The sequence below is a fragment of the Chanos chanos genome, chromosome 5, assembly GCF_902362185.1.
Source record: "Chanos chanos chromosome 5, fChaCha1.1, whole genome shotgun sequence".
In the NCBI taxonomy this organism is placed as follows: domain Eukaryota; kingdom Metazoa; phylum Chordata; class Actinopteri; order Gonorynchiformes; family Chanidae; genus Chanos; species Chanos chanos.
In genome coordinates, this window is record NC_044499.1 from 25,364,827 (window position 1) to 25,383,017 (window position 18,191).

An 18,191-nucleotide genomic window follows, 5' to 3' on the forward strand; every position below is an offset into this window, starting at 1 on the left:
TCACTTATTACCTTATTTTTTGCAGTATCTGAGTTGCTCACTTATCGAAATGTACTCCACCATATAGTCAAAAATACATGCCTTTTCAAATTCCCAGAGCAGAGCAGATTAACTCAGTTTTGTGGAGCATGGTTGTCATATACGGTTTTGCATTTAAAATGATCTGGGTCACCATAATCCAACCATAACAAAAAAAAAAGAAAAAATACAGAAACACCGATTAACCGCGTGCAGACACTTGAGCACGCAGAAATTTAGACGTTTACCACCATTTACTGAGCAAACAGCACCTCCTCCAGAGTTTACGTTTGCAGTTTGTTCTGATACTTGTAGGCTGCTTCCTTAGGCCAGGAATCAAAGTTTAACCTCTTACAATAACTGAAAACCTTCAACTGAATTATGAGCGAATTATGGGCGAAACTTTAGCACCACCTGCTGGAAGATTGTAGCATCTCAGTACAGTTTTGCACGGTAGCGCTGTGCAAATACCGTATTCTCTGTATTGGCTAAAATTGGTACTGGCTGCACGGGCTAAAGTTCCAGAATATCTTGAGTGACAATTTATAATATATTTTTTTTAAAAAGCAGTATTGCTTCAAGTCAAGTTTTGATCGGGCATCTGGAAAAAAGCACAACGTCAGAGCTACCACAGACGTCATAACTGATTTAATTAAAACATTTGATGACGGCAGCATTGTATGTCCTTGCTCAGATTTTTGTAAGGAATTATACGGTTGAGGAAATCAAAAGTTCTTTCAGCTTTATAGACAGCATCTGATGCAGTTCACAGTAACAGCTTCTTATTCATCTCAGAAAACGCTAGACTAAAAAAGCTACAGGCCTCCACACCGCCACAGATGGTACAGAGCAGGACAGTGAAGCAGGGGCATTCTATGTATGCTATTTCTTTAAAAAAAATTATAGCTAGGACAGATGTGAATGAAATGCTAACTAAAATGAGAGTCTTTAAACGCTTTGGACAGCCGCATGGAGGGTGACACTTTCACATTCATTTGTGACATATTCTTTTGTTTTAGTCATTCAGCCTACGGCATCTCTATGCCAGCACACCAGAGGATATTAGACCTGCCTGGCCGTTTGTTTTATTAGGGTGTTTTCACATATAGTCCTTTTTAAATGAAGCAATGAATGCCATGTTTACATGTTAATTCCAAAAGACAGAAAAATTACTGACTATTGATTGCTTTGTTTTCTCGCGTTCTCGGCTTAGGCTATTTATGTCATTATCATGAAATGACGAAACTTTGTTTTCCCGTGATAATGACATACTTACATCTTGAATTAATCTAACTATTAACTAATGTTAACTATTTAAGCAAAGATATTTAGTATTATTTATTGATTTAGTTGGTTATTTATTTAGCTGCTATTTAATAATTTTAATAAATATTCTTGAATTTACAACGACAGGCCTTTTGGTTTGGGTAAGTGCCCTATCCGGGAAGTGAGTGATATCTCTCCATAACACATACAGAGACACAAGAGACACATTAGTAGTGTTGCTTTTATCTGCATATACACACACAAACGCACGTGCGCTCACACACACACACACACACACACACACACACACACACCTTTGATAGCGGAACAACGCTCCTGCCACAATAACATGAATAAGTCGAGATTTCGAGAAAACAAAGAAAAATAACACGTTATCGCGAGAAAACGGAATCGAATTTAAATGTAAAGCCATGGCGTCTTAGGGCTTCCATAGGTAATGATAGCAAGAACCATAGTGTGAACAGAAAGAGGACTGAGGCCCCATCAGAGCTGAAGTGGGCCAGGAAGACAACTGAGTCCTCTTTCAAATGAGCTCACAGTGTGAACGCAAAAGAACTAAGTTTCTTTTTTCTTGGTCCACTTTTTGGTGCTTTTTAAGGGTGTTTTCACACTTGGTCCCTTTCAGCCCTTAAAACGAACTCAGAGCTATTAGTCAGCATTTTTTGCACACTCCAAACGAACTCAGATTCCTCTGAAACCTCGCTTGAAACTTGTGCATTGTGAACACAAAGCGCCCCGGGTTCGCATTCGGCTTTTCCGTTGTATTTTAGCTCTCTAGGTTTGGCATAGACAGATCACGTTATTGCACTTGGACGCTAGAAAAGAGGAATGCATGGTCGCTGGTATGGAAACCCTAAGGTGCCATGAATTTACATTCAATTTTGATTCCGTTTTCTATGTCCTCTCACCTAATATCCTGCCACAGAGAGGGATTCAGAAAGGCCTACTCTGGTTTACATTAATATTATGTATGGTAGCTACTGATATTTCTCTCCCCATTCAAATGTTTTTACATTCTTGTGTGGAATTTTGAGTTTAAAATGCACATTGAAGGGATGACATGTTCTTATCCTTTTTAACAGAGCATGACTGGGCATTACCAGGAGGAGAGTCCATCAACCTCCACAGCACAGATTGACACAGTGAGATGTTCAATAAATGCCAGGTTAATTCTGCATGTAGAACTGTAGAATTTAATGTCATCCTTATATTTTCTCAGTTATGAATTAAGGAGTTCTATAAAATACATCTCCTGAGGAAAATGGCTAAAACTGACTGAGAAATGATGCACTTGCAGTGGCAGATTAAAAGGCCTATCTTGAAATTCAATTACTGAAACACCAGTTAGAGGTGGGTGCATGGTCACAGGTGAATTGTTAATTGTTGGAACAATCTAAATATAGTAATATTTGCATTTGTAGGAATTAAAGAAAACCAAATAAAATGTGACTGATTTTTCTTTATTTGACTGCTGGGGGTGGTGGTATCTTAATCTGTGAAATGTTTTTGGCAAATTATGTCTCGGACAGCTCCTCCATCCAGGACATCTGCAGGGTGGATGGGACTGTCTTCCTCAGGATTGTTCATTTGTGCGGCAGGGTGCTACTCTCCTCTAATTGTGGCAATATTATGGAGAACAACACATGGCAAAATAATGTCACACGCCCTCTCTGGGGTTACTCTGACTTTATGCAGATGCTGGAGCCAGGCTTTGAGCATGCCTATTGTCATCTCAGCCCCGGCTCTAGTCCTGCAGTGGGCCACACCAGAACGTTGTTGGGGGCCCAGCTCAGGGTCAGGGTAAGGGCTCAACAGAGAGGGCTGGCATGGGTACTCTCCGTCACCAAGCAGGTGGCCATCAAACTCTCCTGTAATTATACAGTGGATACATTTTAATGGTGTTAAAAGAGGGAGACAAGGGAATGATATTTGTGCAAAGCTTTACTTACCATGTGCAAATCTGTTGCTTAGGGTACACTAATGATACATTCATATATCATGCACAGAGCCGGGCCACTTGGCTTCAACATTTGTGATCAAGTGTGCTTTATCACATATGATCTTGACAGTGCAGAAAGTTTTAGTTGCAGTATATTGTGATGTATAGTCTTTGTTATTGTAAGACAATAGTCAGTGTACCTGCACATTAATGCTGTGGAGAGACTTCCTATTCACATTTTCTGCTTCATTAACTGAAGGAGCAGTGGGAGGGATCTGTGTGCCATCGATGCAGCCCATGACACTGGGAAACCCTGCAACATAATATCTAACTACTGATCCCAGTCTGAGGTCGCAGCAGAATGCCATGAACACGATATAATTTAAAATATCATCATCAACTTCAACTGAATTATTCTACCTCAGTCACCTGCAATCCTGTGTAATTCCTCTTTGATGGTCCTTAGAGGTCTGTGCCCAGGAGACACTACGAAAATGTGCAGTAGCCGTGTTAAGTGCGAGGGACACTTTTTGCGAGGGGCTCTACGAACAGTTGCTTTCCCGATATACTCGGCGTCGCCAGTGTTATAAAGGAAACTCCCGTCGGCAAAAAAATTAAGAGCAAAGAATTTGCTCCGATCTGAGAGCAAGAAGTCCACGGTGTCTACTATTAGAGATGTAGGCCGGAGTTGTTCGGATAAATGATAGATTGTGATGAAAAACAGTAACGCTCCATTACGTAGTCATCAGGGAATTATAATACATCTAATCGGGGTCTCAAAAACCTCTCACGACATAAGGCTATGCGAATTAATTTGGCTTCAACATCGGGTTAGCGACGAAAGGAGACGCCGTGTTTGACAGCGGCCTCAGGTTCAGCCGGAGGGAGGAGCCAGGGAGAAACTCAGGGTTTGTTGAAGAAAACCTGCCAGCGAGCAGGTTAGGTTCACAGAGTCGGTTACCACGGTAACTGGGCCAGAGTTTGAGTTACCTCGCTTTCTGGAACGGAAAACCCAGAGTTTCCTTCATCTCAGGGTTAACAAACTCAGAGTTTTCACTAAAATCGCTTTTTGACATACCCCCCAGGCTGGTTAGATTAACAATTATCCAATCATCCATGGCTGAAATCTGAACCAAGGAAAAACAGGAAATGACTAAGAAAAACCTAATAAAAAAATTACGAGCAGCGAGAGAGAGAGACAGAGAGAACCAGAGCTGTTCAGAGTAACAGCTGAACCATTTGTGTATTGGTTGACATTTTCAGTTAGCATAGATAACTATGGTTAATATGCGTTTAATGTGTTCTCTGTCTTTCATGAATCATCTCTCCACATAAATAAAGTGGAAATAGATGCAGGACCAAAATTGATAATCTGCCTGAACTTTAAGATTCTGAATTTATCTCACACGCCAACACTCTGTTACTTAAACATCATTTGTTCTTGATGAGCTTACCGTACACTTTTCCTTCTTCAAGGCCAAGGTCTGATTTCATCATTTGCTGAGGGAGAAAAGACTGGTAGATCTGATAAAGGACCCATTTTTTGCAACCGCCATTTTGGTTTACTTGATGCTATGTGTTATTTTAATATCAATAAAGTACTTTTAGAAACCTGGTTTTGGTTACGTTGATTTTGTAGATTTAAAATGATTGTGTACAGTACATTTTTTTGTTCTCGTTTGAAGTGTGGTTTAAGGCATTGAACACGCATTGCAATGTCTTAATTACTTCTGTCTTAATTACTTACCACAGATGTATGTCTGAAATGTGGTCTTTATCTAATCTAAAAAATTCCATAAAGGATGGAAATTTGTTTTCAAAGATTAGCTGGCATTTTTAAGGGAGGGTTTTATATTCACACTTAAATTTGAATAGTTTTTTTATTTTTCAGCCAAGAGTAACAAGCCTACAGAAGCCCTACGATGCCATCAGTTTACATTTCAGTAAAACAAATCAGTTTACAATTTTGATTCCGTTTTCGCGTGATAAAGTGTTATTCTTCTTAGTCTTCTCGAGATCTCCACTTATTTATGTCATCATCACGAAATAACGAAACTTTGTTTTCTCAAGATAACGACATAATTAATTTGACATCTCAAGAAAACGACTGTTCCCGTGATAACGAAATAATAGTCAAGTGGCCTGTGCTTAAGTTGTGCAACATTTAATTTAAATCATTGTAATGCAAAAGTGAAATAATAATAATAAAAAAAAACTTCAACACACCTCATTTTGGTTCATTACATGACATCAAAGTTTCTGGTACTTTACTAAACCTTTTGAACAAGAAACAGAAATGGTCCTGGATGAGAGACAAACAGTGTAACAGCAACTCTGTGTCTGCATTCAGATCTCTGGCCATAGATGCAAGTGGTAAAACATTTAATTCTTGAAATCATCATAATCATCGTCTGCTGTTTATCTGGGACCGGGTCGCGGATGAGGGTAGCCCAGACATCCCTTTCCCCGGCTACATCCCCCAGCTCCCCCTGAGGGATCCCAAGGCGTTTCCAGGCCAGCCGAGATATATAATTCTCCCAACGTGTCCTGGGTCTGCCCCGGAGTCTCCTCCCAGTTGGTCATGGCCAGAACACCTCCACAGGGAGGCGCCCAGGAGGCATCCTGACTAGGTTCCCGAACCACCTCAACTGGCTCCTTTCAATGCGGAGGAGCAGCGGCTCTACTCCGACCTCCTCCCAGGTGTCTGAGCTCCTCACCCTATCAATACTTGAAGGGTAAAAGCAAAATAAAAACATCAAGACACCAGTTTTTGGGTTGTTCACAACTCTGGATACTTCACTAAGCATGTTAAACAAGAAACTGGAAAATATATCCCGGAGACCAGTGACAATGCACTAACAATGCAACAGCAGCTTTGTTCAAGCGAACTCTGGCAATATGATGCAAGTTGTAAAAACATAGTTTTCCTGAGATGTCGAATCAATTATGTCGTTATTTCGAAAAAACAAAGTTTCGTTATTCCGTGATAATGACATAAATAAGTCGAGATCTCGAGAAAAGAAAGAAAAATAACCTGTTATCACGAGAAAAGGGAATCAAAATTAAAATATAAACTGATGGCATCTTAGGGCTTCCGTAACAAGCCGATAGAAATTCCAGTAAATATTTCTGCTAAGTTAGTTCAAGGAACACCCTAAATTGCGCTGAAACCCTTAGTATTTGTCAGTCTGCAATGGACAGGTGGAATCTCAAGTTAGTTTGACAAATGGTTGGTCGCCACCTTGCAGAATGAGGTCTCGGATCTGTTCTAAACTTAGCGAAACTTCATTCCTGGGTCATTGTCGGGCAAGTTATATATGATCAGGGTTTTTTCGACTTGAGAACAGAGTTATAATTTTGTGGTCTTCAAACACAACAATATTCAATTGCAATCAATCGAAGCGATCGCACGCTAATTAATTGTGCAAAATAGATCGTCCTAGAAGTTGGAGCACGCGCAGGCACGCACGCTATTGATATTAACTAGCACCGAAGCGTGCACAGAAGTGATGTAAAGTTCCACACCTGTGTAGCGAAGGAAGCTAGGGTGTTAGGTAGGCATACTGAGGAAACCGTATCCTTTCGAAGTGAAGTTGTTAGATTAAAAAGAAATCGACTATATTGTACAGGAGCATTTTGTATTCTCCATTTATGAAAGAAAACATCGCAGAATGGATGAGGTAAGGTCTTCATTTTCAACTCGGATAAAGCTTTGTACTTCGCTAGGCCCTGGTGAAAAGTAAATTATGTTGGGATTTAGTTTATTTGCCAGAACGTTTACATTAAAACATTGAATAATGGTTGATTTACATATAGTTGGGCTGGGACGTTCAGAAACAGTGCCTTGTTGAGCTGCACTACGTTGTTTTAATTTGGCTAATTGCTAAATAGTTTTTGGTCATTTATTTGAACGACTCTAAGTCTAAATGTATTCTTTTGCATCCCTAGACATTTAAGGAGCTTGAAGTTTTTTTTCCTAGCTAACCTTTCTGAAATGCCACAGTTTTCAAAAGTGAACACTTGTTGAGTCGTCTTGAATATATGTATGTCACACTCATTTTACATTTATTCTAAGGAAGCTGCCATGAACTTCAAGTCTATAAGAGCCAAATTTCAAGAGGAGGTACAAGTAAAAGAGAGACCTTCGGTCCCCTTGAAGCCCAAACGGGTCCCCCCTCCTTCTGGGCATTCCGGCTCCATAATGAGTTCAGTCCATGCCCCTGTGGCAAACAAGACCCCAGTACTTCCCAGTGTCACCTTTAGGGAGGACAGAAAGGGGACTGCAGGTATGAGGCCTGTGTCTCTCCCTGCCAACTTCCCTCAAGACACACCATCCTACACCAGTGCCGCCAAGAATGGCAACACCAAGCAGTCTTTAAAAGGCCGACGGTTGCCGCTTGTGTTGCCAGTGCCAGCTGCATATGAACCCAAGCATGACTCATCTATACCTCCCAAGGTTCCTCTGTCTCCATTAAAGTGTAAGAAAGCCATGCCTATGACATTTAAAGCCTCCAAAGTGTCAAAGATAAACAAAGAGCTTGGAGAAAATAGTGGAGAACACACCATGGCATGTACCGTAGATGGGTTCCCAGCTGAAACCTTGACCAGGGAGAATGGGTTTAACCACCACGAAGAGACCTTAAACCAAGGATCTTCAGGTTCCAGTCCAGAGCAGCCGGTTTCCCCCACACCAGGTGCACCAGACGACCCATCCACTGGTGGAAGCATGACCCAGTTTTTTGACCAACGAGTACTGAGCACTCTGGAAAAGGCAAAGAAGAGGTTCTCCCCTAAGAACTTGCTAGTGTACACCAGACCAAAGAGTTTCCAGTCTAGTAGAGGACTACCACTGGTCAGGGCCCCCCCACCTCCTGTGGACTATGAGAACCTGTCTCCAGCACAGGATTCTTCTGTCCGACCAATTAAGAGCTTGTCTTGTGGTCCTCCTGCTTGTGCCCTGCCAACTCCATTTAGGGCCAATAGCACTTCTCAGAGTACGTCTTCATAGAGACCTCTGTCCCCTCCTTCCATTATTTCCCAAGACATCAGGTTAGCAGTTGTTTTGTTGTTTTCCTCGTTTTTCATACAGTATTTTTATCTTTTTTTCAGTAGCAGAGACAATGTTGGAGATTAATGGAGTATGGAAGCCTGAAGCACTGAGTCAATGTCATCCTCCACCAGTTAAACCTCTTCTTGACCTAACTGAGTTGGGACCACAGCTACCAAAACCCCCTCGACCCCCACATGTGGATCTAAGTTATTATAGAACCTCAGAAACGTGCCATGAGACCACAGCGGACACCCTCTCTAGTCATGGTTTGTTTTTGTTTTTTCACCAACTGTTCCAGTTGTAGCAAGCTACTCTCAGATTTGTGTAAAGCCTTCATATAAACCTTCTGTGATATGTTTAAACATACCATGGCATCTGCAGCTAACCCAGCTATTTTAAAGCATGATAATGACCATATGATGGTCCTGTACCAATCATTACTGTAACATTAGCCCAACATTACTCTCTGTTCCCCCCTTTTCACTGTTTTCACTGAGTTCAGTTGGAGGTCTACCACTGGGTGAAAGCACTGGTCATAGCTGGGTCATTCTGTCTCCAGTCTCACACCGTGACATCCACAATATCAGATGTTGAGTACTGTATATTTAGGTGGGGTGTCCATGGGTGGATTTTGATCATTTATTTCCGATTTCTCCTGTGCAAATCATTTTCAGGGAGGACTTTGGGACAAATTGGATGTTTGAACTGAGGTGTGCAGTTTGGGTGTAATCATTTAGCTCCATTTTTCTCAAAATATTTTTATATTTTGTGAAAAATTATATTACAGGAATACATCTGTCTTTAACTAAACAAATGATGTGATAACAGACCACTTCTCTGCAGTTTTGGATGATACAATCCAAAACGTAGTTTCAAACCTGGACAAATGGCAGATTTGCTTTTTTTTTAATTTAACCATTTGGAAAAACATACAGATCCTTGATTTTAAATTTGGATTGAAGATTATTTCTCTGTAGTTCCGGAGTTTATTCCTGAGGACAAGGATTTTGGGGTAGCGTCTGAAAATCCATCCTTCCAACACGTTGAACTTGAGGCCCCTGAGTTTCCAGAGTTTGACAGCTCAGAAGCAGACATTGTAAATGTTGGTCTGAATCTAGCAGCCCTGGAGGTTGGAGTGACAGAATTTGAGTCTCCTGCCCTGGGAGAGCTTCCACCTCTACCACCACCACCGCTGCCAGAGGAGCTAAACAGCCTGGAACTTCATGCAGGGTGTGCTGTGGACCAGAACCTCTGGCCACGAGAACCATTTCCTGTTGTTCCAGAGTGTACTGATCTGGAGCAGCAGGGTGAAACACAGTCCCAGGCCCCAGCATTAGAGTGTGACCCTTCTGAACCAGTGAGCTCTGAATCAGCTGTGAATGCAGCCCACAGAATCAGTGTGGCCCCCAGTATGAACACTGACTTCTCACTGGACCAGAGGTAAACTGACACAAACATCGATTTGTTTTAGCGACTGTTTATATGCTCGTTTTAACAGTAAGTGGTGAAGACATATAGATGTGTATAAATAAATAAACACATTTTCTTTTCTGGTACATTTTATCATTTAAACACAATTTTGAGTACCTTTTGGCCAAGTCACTTGTTTTTGTCTGTTCAGCCATATGAAAGTGTAAGTTACTTTTTGTTGAGGACAAGGCTCTTTAAAACAAAGCTAATGTTTTGAGGTTAAAGTGTCTCCAGTGTTCTTGCCAGTTCTGAATCTTTTGTTATGATCTACCCTCTGAATGTTGTTTGTTATTTGTTTTTTTTGTTTGTTTTGGATGTACTCTTCCTGTCAAGCTTCACTCAGAAGGAGAGTGATTATGAAGTGTGTAACAATGTCTATGAGGACGTGGATACTGTCTCCAAATTTCATTTTGGGCAGAACTCGCGCAAGCGCAAAGGAGCACCAAGGAGTGAGAGCCCACTTTTCTGTTTTTCTTTCTTTCTTTTTTTTTTTTTTTTATGTAAATGTTCTACTGCTGTGTCTGGAGTCACTTATCATTTTGGGAAGCGTTTTGTTGAAATGTGTAAAGAAGGGGTGTGTTCCAGAGTATGTAGTAAGTAGTAAACCTCCTAATAGAAGAGCCCTATAGCTTTGTTTTGCTAGGAGAATGAAGCCATAGAGCTCTTCTGTTAGGAGGTTTACTACTTACCCTGAATTAACTTACCCTGAGTTTTTACTAAATCAGCTTTCTGGAATACCCACCAGGCCTGTTAGGATTGGAAATTTTGTAAACAAGGGGTTGCATTCATTTCCACTGATGCATGTGTATGTTCACAGATCCGTACGCTGATAACCTGCCAACGGTGAGTCCCCCTGACTTTAACTTTAACTATAATCAGAAGAGCAAATGTAAGAGTAAAATGCATGCCATCTTTTCCCATCACTGTGCTCTTCTTTTGAATGACTCAGGCCTTTTTGTACTTGTAACTAAATGTTAATGTAAATATTTTTGGGTATGAGTGACAGAAGGAGGAGACACGTAAGAACATGGGACACATCACGCCATGGTATGTCACTGTCTATGTGGACCTCTGTGAAAGTGTGCCATCAGTCAGAGGAAGACTGGTGGCGTATTATCATATCCCACTGGTTTGTCTTTATTTATGCAAGTGTCTTCATTCGTTTGATACTTGCTAAGAATGTTTTCTTTCCTTCCATTGAGGTCTGAAACAGCAGGAGAACCAAATGGACTGAATCACACCCAAAGTGACAGGTGTGTTGTTTGCGCTTTCTGACTGAACATGTGCTTTCCATGCGATGTGTGTCTCTCTGTTCTGTTTTAAACTCTGATTGTTTTAGGCGACCTGAGTCTATGAGGACTACGGTGTTGACTCAAAGTGTGCTCATCTAGTCTAAATTACGCCGCTGATTTAAAACTCCAGCAAACACTTTGAAACAGTCTCTCTGGTCCCTGCGACCATTTTTAATTGGTCCATGAAAATGAGAAGTAGTGTTATTCTGTGGATCACTTGTTTGTTTGTGTTGTTCAGAAAGGAGCGATTGAGCCCTGATGACAAAGAACAGAGGAAAAGGGAGAAACAGCGTCTGGAAAGAGAAAGGAAGGAGCAGAAGGAGAGGGAAAAGAGAGAGAACGAGATGAAAAAGAAATTTAAAGTAGGTTTGGAGGTGCTGTGATGATGATGATGGTGATGTGGGGGTGTATGGTTAGCAGTAGGTCCTAAGGGGTGTCTCACCTGAACGGTCAGGTCACTGGTCTGGAGGAACCCATGTATCATGCCCGGGTGACTATGGCTAGCAAGGTCCGCAAACATGACCTGCCTGTGAAGAGTGGAGACACAGTCAGCATCATCCGCACCACCAACTGCCCCAAAGGGAAATGGTTGGCCAGGGATGCCAACCATAAGTGTGAGTGTTCAGCAAAAAATTCAAAAATAATATGAATACCAGTATGTATTCTAAATTAAAGCAAGTATCTATTCTAAAATTCCTACATACCAAATTAATGAGTATATTTGTAGACAAGATTATTATGTAGGGCCCTGGATAAGAGATCTTGAGATTTTTGTTGAGTACAGACAGGCTAAAAACCTGAAACTAGAGGTCTGCTTGCACAAAACTGTCCTGATTATTTTGTAGACTGCTAGACAGTGGAAACACCCGTTTTGTCTGTTTTTAGGTTACCCTTGCACCCGTTTCATTTTTTTCTCTCTCTCTTAGTTCCTCTTATGTTTTGTAGCTTGCTGTGACTTGCAGTTGTGACTTGACCTGTTATTTCCTTTATCTGAATATTTATGAATATTTGTCATTATTTATGAATATTTGTAAATAGGTCATTCTTTTATGAACAACAGCCTGATTTTATAGTTAAATAAATTGACAGGATTAAGTGTCATCTTTTTGTTTGTTACTTCCTGGTTCCCTTTGATAGATGCAGTAGGTCTGACAGAAATGCAAGAGAAGTCTGTTCAAACATGATATTTGGAGTTTTTCCCCAAATTTGTGAGGCCCCCCCCCCCCCCCCCCCCCGCCGCCAGTGTATATCTAAGTGAATAGACTCTGACCAGATTTAAGCATAACATCTCTCTGCGAATTTCAGTATATGTATGCATATTACAAATGATGTCTGTGACTAGCATAGGTATGAATATCCATTTCTGTTAATGTTTCATTAATTTGAATAAGTATTCATTACTTTGGCAACTCAGCGTTGCTGTAACATCAGGTGTAGCTGACAGTTGTTGTGTTCTGATTTGTAGACGGGTATATTTCTGTGATGAATGTGGAGCTGAACATTAAGGAGATGCTGGAGCTGGGGAAAAAGGCCTCCCAGGCTTGTGGAAGAGGCCCAGTTGAACCGGACTCCATCAGCGTTGGCAGCAGGTGAAACAAATCTCTCGCTCTTTATCGAAATATGAACATGGTACCACGGCACAAGACGGACATGCCACTGCCTATATGGTGTCCCACACTGTCTGTCTGAGCAGTCAGTCAGTCAAATTTGACGTCTCTTTTTTATCAAGGAAAGGTAATGGCTGCTTCAGCCTGGGGTTCTAGTCATGAGAAGTGCTGTGGCAGATTACGACTTACATTTAATAACATTAATATTTCATGTCTTCAAATGTTGCAGGTCCTCCCACCAGAACCCAATGCTCACTAGCAGCTGTAAGTTCTTACCTGTGTATGTTTGTGTTCAGTAGTTTGGTGTGAGCCTGGTATCAGTGTTTCAGCATGTGTGCATATGTGTTTCTTTGTCTTCTGTGATGTGGATTTTTGGATTTTTCTATACTTGGGAGATTTCAGTGGTGACTTGTTTTCTGTGTCTGGTGACTGTTTTGTTGTAGTAGGCTGTAGTTGTGTTTGGGCTTTTTGTTCGATGCAGATTTCAGTGGAAGTGTTAGGGGTATTAAAGTGTTTAGTATATGTTTACTAGTTTTATGTTTGTATTTTTCAGTTTAATAAAAATAATATATAAGGCTATTTTTGTCCAGTTACAGACGACAGTGAAGAATGGACATGTGAGGAAGAAACTCTTTCGCCCTCAGCTGAAAACATGTGAGACGCATTCTGTTCTCATCCCTGTGATTTAACTCAGGCCATGGCTGTAAACTGCATACATACTGAGCTTGCTCGCGCTCTCTCTCTCTCTCTCTCTCTCTCTCTCTCTCTCCTGTCTGCAGAGGTCACAGCCGAGCAGTCTCAATGCCTGATGTGTGTGAGTCCCTGTCCAAAGTTCACTGCGATGATCTCTGCAGTAAAACATTCAGTTTATTCTGTACTGTAACATCTGTGTATTCTTTTTTCTTTTTAGACCTCAGAGTATAGTGTGTGTTGTTTTTTTTTTTAGATAATTTATTGTGGCATCTTTGGTGTATGTGCTTTGCTGACTGTTGCTCTTTATGTGCTCTAGTCTGTGGGACTGGTGGCTCTCACCACACACTGAGTGATGGAAGTATGGAGGACATTCACACACAGTAGGCTCCAACATTACTTCAGCAGTGACTGTAACTCCACACCATATTACTGTGCTCTCTTATTATGCTTATGGTGTCCTCACTTTTCTTCTGTTTTATTCTAGAGCCAGATATGAGGCCCTGCAAAAGCTTGCCATATTTTTCCAGCACACTAAAGAAAACATGAGTGCAACAGCTGAACATGACTCCACACCCACTAAGTATAATAATCCCTATAGGCATTTCCCTTTCCTTTGTCCTCATCACATGCTTATATGTTTCAGATTGATAATGTCATTGTCTCTCTTGTGAAACCCAGCAGCGCTGACAATCCAAGTAAGTCTGGCTCTGACTTTTCCTGCAAAACACACACTGACTGGTCTGTACTGCAGAACCTTCACTTTGATCAGACAGTGCCGGTCTCTGTATACATTTTAAGACAACCCGAGTATAAATAAAGAGAGGTATATTCTCTCTTGCAGTACCAATAACATGAATCTAACGTATGTTTAGAATCTGAAAACACATTATTATACAGGCAGGATTAGGTATGATCAAGTGTTCTGATGTATGGAAACTACTTATGAGAAACAACCACCCTTATTCAGAAGTAAATACTGTGTTTATGTAACAGAGTATTCTCACACTTGAGAATTTAAAGTTATCTATTTGTCATACATTCATCTTTCTTAGTTCATTTTAATCAAGTGTCCCAGTTACATGTTACTGGATTTCGGCTTTGTCCCGAAACAGGCTTCCTCTGTACTGTGGGGGAGCCGCCGTCTTTACCGTAAGTATACGCTCAAGTTTTTAACTTCAGAACCAAAATACACAAGGATTGAACAGATATTAATCATAGTGCATCTTTTGTCTATCTCTGTCAGTCAAGGCAAGCTGCTTGGCAGAATCAGTAGCTTTCTTTTTTAAATAGTTAATTTACTGTTCCGTCAGTGATTCCTGAGCTGTTTCATTGACTAGATGCAGGCAGTAACAGGTCTTGGGTCCTGTAGTAAACCTGTAGGTTGAACTTCTGGGACCAGATCTGTGTTAGCCTGAGTGACAGCATTTGCGTTCATCATATTATGTTCATTTGCATCTCTCTCTCTCTCCTTCCTTCTCCTCTGTGTTAGTGAGCAGGAGGACTTCCATTTTGCTGACATAGAGCTTCTGCCCCCTCCTGAGCTCTATGCAGACTACGTGTGATTGGCAGACCAGGTTTCCATGCACTGACATCATACACAAACCCAGAAAAATGACACTTGGAGTATATGCAGACATGTTAAGTGAGCTGGGACCCTTAATTTTGCCTCTTTGTGCCACTGAATTTAACTTTATGGTTGCAGTCCAGTCAATTTCACCATGCTCTACCCGGGGCATTTTGTCTTTGGGAAGTTGTACTGTCAGTCTGGGCCACTAGAGGGAGCTAATTCAGAGTTTGATACATTGTGCTGTTTACACTGTGCTTTGGCAAGACCGCTGTTGATTGATGTAAAGAGAGGGAGAGAGAGAGACTGTTTCAAGTTAACAAGCTCTGTGTTTTGTGCACTTACCCTGATTAGCATGTTTAATGTGTTTAAAAAAGAATTCATGAAAGAATTGCACTTTTGGTTCACCTGTGGGATGTGTGTGGGTTGATGGCTTTGTGAATTGTCACTCACTAATGTTGAAGCAAATTAATCATTTGAATAAATATAACCTTTTTTGTCTACCGCTTTTTCATCAAGAAAGGTTACTTGATTTATTTGTTTGAGTTGGCATGTTGGTTCTGTTAATATATTTAACTTTTTCTTGGGTTTTTGGTACTGTGTGTGTTTGTGTTAAATTATCTTCTTTTTCATGTTTGCAGTCAAAATTCTATTTGTCTGTGAACCTTGGCATTGAATAAATATAATTCATAGCGAGGTGAGTGTGAAGTTGTCTCATTCACTCACACACACTGTGACGGATTAACTCTCCGTCACGTATGGACTGTTTGCAGGCACGAACTGTTCATATACATTCACCGCACAAACATACACATTCACCACACAACATGGACTGAGTTAAAGTTAAATATTTATTGATTGTTGTTATTGTGATTTTGTCGTGTGTGATGTCCAATGTCTTTGTTGAGTGATCTGTAAATAAGAGAGAAAGAGACTAACGTTAGCATTCTATAACATTTTATAACATTTCCGATAAAGTTGGCCAACGAATCCATTCGCATATTCCATTATCCTCCGTTTACCGTTAAAAGTGCTACGTTAGGTTATGCTGTCTATGTATAAATGTTTATTGTTTGTTAATTGTAAGAGCTTTACCTGGGTGATGCTTCCTGGAGGTGAGGTTGCGGCAGTGACGTCAAAGAAACTGGCACGTCACAGCCTCAGGTATTTTACAACAAAAGTCCCGCGAACTCCACAGGAGGTCCGCACACGTCATATCCTGTTTTAAACTATAAAAGCCCTCTATTTTGTTTTAGACAGGTGGGATGTTGTTGGTTGGTTGTTGTGGTTGTAGGAGTGTAGTTAGTGAAAGAAAAATTCTTCAATAATTTATGTCTTGTTTGTTTTCTACTGTGAATAGTGTAAATACGTTTTGGTTTGTTTGTTTTTTTTTTCTCTTTCATATTTATTATTGGCACAAAAATAAATTCACCGGGTGTTCGTCACAAACCACAATCTTGACTCCTGCTGCCTCCTTGCCTAAGACGGCTCCGTCACACACACACACACACACACACACACGAACACACAGACACGTCCTGTCTGAGCATAGCTGTCTGGCATCAGCAGGGTGGTGAATCTGCAGGATTAGTGACTGGTGCCAAGACAAGTCATATTTTGTAAGAATGTCATGATTTGGTTTTTGCTGAAAATAAATCACACAGCAGGACACAAGGCACCTGATGTGGGTATTGGCTCTTTATGATATCAAATTATTCAATGCACCAGTGTTTGCAGCCCGCTTGCCTTGACGATCAGCTTTACTGAGAAGATGGTTGTCATTTCCAGGAGAAAGACATTTTAGGTGATGTTGAACCAAGACACTGACTGTTTTGCTTGGTGACCCCTCATCTTGGTCGGTCTTAACTCCGGCCACAGAATATCTTCTCATCAACAATTAATATTGTCAATGGGACAATTGTAATTGTGATTGTTTATCTTCAGCACCAAAGTAAGAAAGCAACAGAAAAAAAAGTTAACTTAATTAATTCAGACAGTTCTATACATTTCTGAAAAGAATTTTACAACAGGCTTTTTGGGTGGAACGGTGTCTGCTTTGAGAAAGAGTTATCCTTTGAGATAAGGAGGAAAAGACAAAAAACTAAATGGAAGGCTTAGGAACATTCAAACACTGAATGAAAGGACGAGGAAAAGTGAAAGACTGGGTTGAGATGCATTGTAAACTAATGGTACACTGATGATCATGATACCAGGTTGTGAGGCTCCTTCAGCTTCTCTTTCATTTGAACTCAAAGTTTTCTTCACTGTTATTTTCATCCGGGGAAAAAAAAACTCATGATACAAAAGGGTTTTTGAAAACTGCTCATTCTCTTTAGAGTCAGTGAATAAGAATGCAACAGTTATCCATACTTTCATAAAAGAGAGCGTCACTGTAAACCCAATCACTGTACAGTAGTGAGTTTTTGCAGTGCCCTCTAGTGGGCAATGGTGAAAAGTTCATTATTAGCCAGTCTTGCTGCTAGGCAGAACTGTCACACGGGAGAAGAGAATGAATATGACGGAGTTGAACTCCAACCGGCCGCCTGTCCACAAATAGTCTATCGCTGTTAAGATTTTCAGAACTGAACATCATTTTATGAAATCTGTGCCTTTGCTCTCTGGCTGCTCCTCAGTGGACCTCATCTAGAAGAAAAGTTAAAGCCAAAAAAAGTTTTTTAGCCATCTCTTAAACCCTTAACAGATGACACACCAACAGTATTTTTCCATATGACACATCTTGTGATCCTCATCATTTTTATGCCTGTGGTTCCACCCTTAACAAGATAATTGAGGAGAGAGAGCCCCTGATGGGTCAGATCAATTGAACAAGACATAATGTAAATATTTACAGCAGCTCAAGAGTCATTGTTGACTGAGCTGCATCTCATCTGTCCTGTGATTGGTCAGTTAGTCCAGTGCAACGAAATGGCGATAACAATTTATCCTCAGTGTTTAACTAACAGAGCATATGCATCACATTGTATGCAGAGATATATTTCCACCAAAGTCACAGAACTACACATGTGAAACTCGCACAGACTCAGCACGTCACTTGGCATTTTTCTTCTGCGGGCTATATGTGAATAAAGGCATTGTCATGCTAGCTTTTATTATCATTTTCAAGCCACAGCAAAGTCTGACATAGTGCCTTTAATGGTGGGTCACCCAAGTAGCAGCTCATATTTGCAGCTCAAGTGGCCACTAAACTGTTTGGAGAGTCATAGGTGAGTAACATCTCAACAGAACAGACAAAACCAAGACCTCCTGAATA